The sequence below is a fragment of the Pan troglodytes genome, chromosome 3 (assembly GCF_028858775.2).
Source record: "Pan troglodytes isolate AG18354 chromosome 3, NHGRI_mPanTro3-v2.0_pri, whole genome shotgun sequence".
Classification (NCBI taxonomy): Eukaryota; Metazoa; Chordata; class Mammalia; order Primates; family Hominidae; genus Pan; species Pan troglodytes.
In genome coordinates, this window is record NC_072401.2 from 172,784,901 (window position 1) to 172,789,338 (window position 4,438).

The 4,438-nt window shown below is 35.3% G+C and overlaps 1 pseudogene; it reads left to right on the plus strand.

The window, feature by feature from the left end:
• The first annotated feature begins 2,084 nt into the window (after nt 1–2,084).
• Nucleotides 2,085–3,963, plus strand: LOC100609095 (RWD domain-containing protein 2B-like; annotated as a pseudogene).
• The last annotated feature ends 475 nt before the right edge of the window (nt 3,964–4,438 follow it).

The following is a 4,438-nucleotide window of genomic DNA, read 5'->3' on the forward strand; positions in this document are numbered from 1 at the left end:
TAATTTTATGAAAAAAAACAAAACACTAATTTTAGTTCTATCAGTAGCACTACCCCTAATGGTAATACAAGGGTTAAGAAATTTCACCTCTCTAAATTAATTTTCTATATTACCTTCTATTGATCTTTTCTAATGCAAATATATTGCTGACAAAATACACTGGAGATTTGCTTGACCTCTTTATTGTTGTAGGATATGGCAATTAATTTTTTTATTGAGATTCCAATTAGCTTTCTGCTCTTACAATGTTTTACCTAAATCCTTCTTTAAAATTTCCCTAAGGTTACCGGAAAAACATCATCTAAGCATGACTGTATTAAAAGGTAGAAGTAAGGAATGCATTACTTATGTTGTGTACAAAATTGAGGTTACTCTAGGTTAAATGAATCTGATTCCTTGAAGAGATAAAGATGCTTTAAATCATGAAGAACTAATCAGAAAATTCTAATTGAAAAACAGGACCACAGTAGTCTATTCTAAAAGGGGAGAAAGTGTCAAATTAGCACAACAGAGCAGGGAAATCTGAAAGAAATTTTGCAGACTGTTGCCATCATGACCCTTGTAAAAGTGTTGTTAAAGAGAGAAAAACAAAGGAAAAAGCCCTAAGGAGGCAGACTTCATGATTAGGACCACCCAAGGAGAGTCTCTAACAAAAGAAAATTGAGTTCCATAATTGGAGGTGGTCTGCATGTGAAATTTTCAGATGTGCCTGCAGACACTAAGTGCAGAGTCTGAGTAATCACCAAAGGGAAACTGAGAGAAAGGTTAGAGGATGATATTACAAACACCAGAACAGTGAGCTGATAGACAAGAGCTTTCATGTGTAGCTCCATGACCATCCTAGCTAGTACCAACCATTCAGGTTAAAAATTTAAAACTACATGAAAAAGCTATCCTCTTTCTACTACTGATCTACCTAGCATTTACTGACCCTGAGTAAGAGAAGGATGAGAGAGTGGCTAGAAAGTAAGATAAAGGTAGAACAATCAGAAAATGTCCCTGGTATGAACAAATAAAACCCTACTACATTCAGTGAAACGGAATATTGCAACCCACTGAGGTCGTTAGGCTGGATATGGGAAGAGTCTCAGTTTTTCAAACACCTCAATCTCTTAGCTCACAGGGTTTCAAAGACAGAAGGGAGAGAAGAGGTGTGGACTATGAAAGACCAAGGGGACTCCTTTTTCACACCTAAATCTCTACCCTGGTGTTCCAAATAATACAAAGTGAGAGACGGAAATTGGATTAAATTGTAACTTTGAATTCAGATTTCATTCATTTTATATTTCTAAATATACAAATACTAGGCAAGTGTTGTTTGTAGTGAAAGGCATTAAAGTTTATTATTTAAACATTTACTTTTGAAGAGGAAAAAATATGATAAAATTTAGTTTCTGTGTTGCCAACAGCTCTTTAATGATTCCTTTACATCTCTTCTTCTCATACAACGTATACAGAGGTTGTGGCTATACAAAAATTGTGTACTTTGAACCAGACTGCATATTAATCTTAGATATGATTCAAACATCAAAGAGTATCTTACAAAAACATTAGTATCTCACAGCAGTCAGGTATTTGCCACCATTGTCACTGAGGAATTAGGTAACACCATATTTCTATATGTGATCAATACATTTAGCTGATTTTTTGCATATTTCTAATTCATGCCAGTTTTATTTTAATCTTGAAAATTTTCTGAAGTGCTCAGATTCTTTCTTTTCTAAGTACGAGTAAACACTTAATTTAATTTAGCATAGTTTCAGGATGCCATATAACTCATGTAATATTTGTAGCTCTCTCAAACTGTTAAGCTGAGCTTAGTAATAAAAACATTCATCAGGAAAAAAGGATCTCACGCAATATTAGTAGTTTATGTGTCCCTGGAAAAGAGAAGTTTTAATTTATGTATCTTTTCATTAGACAATATTTGAAGAGGAATTTAAATAGAAAATGTCATGACCTAGAAGATGACCTAGCTCTTCTTTTTTTCATCATATTTTTGGAAACCATTCCCATAATTCTCATTTCACTTTGGGTAGATAGAATACAGCGCAGTGAGAGTTGTCTTATGAATTTGTTAAGTCATGGCTTTAGAAATAAATCGTAAGTTCCCTGTACTTAGAGTTTGTAACAAGATCTCCTTAAAAACTTAAGCATAATACATAGTACTAGAACTTGTGAAGACATCTTCATTTATTCTCATGGGAGCTTTCCGTTGACACCCATGGGAGGATAGGGAAACTCAACATGTAGTATAAAAAGGTTCACCTGTATTGATGCCAGAGTCCTAAGAAAACGGAAAGAGAACTTGGTGCAATTTTATATGGTAAAGGTCTAAATCCAAAAAAAAAAAAGAAAAAAAGAAAAAAAGAGCTGATTGAACAGTCTCTGGTGGGTTACATTATTGATTATTGATTCAAAAGTAAATAAACTCAACCTAGTGTAATGCAAAGTGTTGTATGAGTAAGAAATTAAGTTGTTAACATTCTTGATAAAAGAGGAAATTAGTGATTGATAAATACTTATTTTCCTCAGTCCTCATTCTCATAGTAATTACTGTGGAATGAGATAGTGTGTCTCTCAACTTGAGAACCTCGCAATCCTGTAACCCAATCCAGAAGTAAGACTATGTACAAACACAAAATACACACAAATGAAAACAAACTTATACATGAATTACTCTGCAGATTTAAGTATAATGCAATTTAGGCCACAAAAATAATTGGGCAGAAATATTTCAAGTAATTTTTTGTCCAGGAATGTACCTGGAATGGTTACATGTAGGAAATGGCATATAACATTTTTTAAAAAGGCAAAGAAATGATTTGAAGCAAAATGTTACACTTAGGAAAAATATTACTGATGATGTTTAGATTACAATAAAGGACAAAGATAATTTATTGCTTAAAACCCAATACTGAAGGATATTGAACCGTAAGGGTGACAACATAGCTGACTAGGAAGAAGCATTAAAATCATGAATTAAGAATTTTTTGGAGGCAACTGGGAGTCACTCCAGAATTCCAAAAGAAGAATGACAGTTGATATATAAGCACTTACATGCACAAGCCAAGAAGGTGCTATCACATTTTTTCCCTAGGCCACCCTGCAGGAGCGGTTTATAAGTCTTGGGTTAGAGTATCCTAGAATTTTGAGGCTCCCTCCCAATAAAAATTGAGCTCTCTGTGCAGCCAAGGGACCTGGGGTCCATCAGTAAGAGGACCATGTCTTAGGACTAAATAGAAAGCCAAAGGAAGGCATGAAGGAGGAAGGTCTACATGTAGTGCCATTCAATAAACCTTCACAAGAGATTAGAAAGAATATCACAAAGACACTACTGACCTAAAGGTGTTTGATTTCACAGAGTAAAATCTTTTCGAGAAGATCGCTATTATTAAGTGGCTCAGGTGAACACAGATCTGACTGCATGCCTGCAAAAAAACTGTCACAGAGATGTCTCTATACTGAATGCCAGAGTGGGTTAGAGAACACGCCTCTGGCTATGTCAACAGAGATTATTCACCTTTCCCACAACGGTAGTACAATCCAGTCAGTCGATCTCATCTTCATGAGACTCTGGATCTACAGCCATCATTTCTAAAACAAATGCAAACGAAGGTATATTTTGGAGTGAGCAAAGGAGCTTTCTCTGTGTGGGGTATCATGCCTGGGAAACCTGACGTTGTTTGTGTAGAAGGCTCATAAAGTACCTGTAAAGAATTCTGATCAAGACTCTGAAAATTTAACTGGAAGAGAATCTTAATTCGCCATCAAGAAGACATTCCTTTTTATGGTTCAAATGATGAAATGGACACTAAGGAAATTTTCCATTTTTGCAGAAAAAGTATTCTGTGTTAATGGAGCCGGAGGAAATCACATGGCTTTGGTCAGCTGCATCAGTTCTTCAATGCCAGAGAATGTGCAGATGTTTTCCAAATGTTCTTTAATATGGAAGGACAATGAGCAGAAAAGTAGTTGAACGTATCTTGTCATTGTTGACCTTTTGATTTTGTTTTCCCACTCTTTCTTGAAAGAGTGAGCAATTTTATTTTATTTTATTTTCATTCTAGAATGTCGGGGAAGGGGCAGGCAAGAAAAGTAGTATAACTGAAATGCACCTGTTACAAATATATCATGATTGAAAGCAGAACTGAATTTCAAATTATAACCCTAAAATTGTTGTTAGACATTTCTCGACATATGAACTATGCATTTTGAAAGAGAATTAATTATTTATGAAGGTAATGTTGGTGGTCTAATTTGCCAGCCATTCCCACTCTGCTTCTCCCTTCCCTGCCTCCACTAAAGAACCTAGAAAAGCTAACTGCTCCCTTTGCAGCCTCTGTTGCAACTATGAATGGCTTTGGGAACACAGCTTTGGCTTCAGGATTTCTGGGAAAACTTTTGCTTCCTCATTAAAGTTGTATATGCAGCTAGG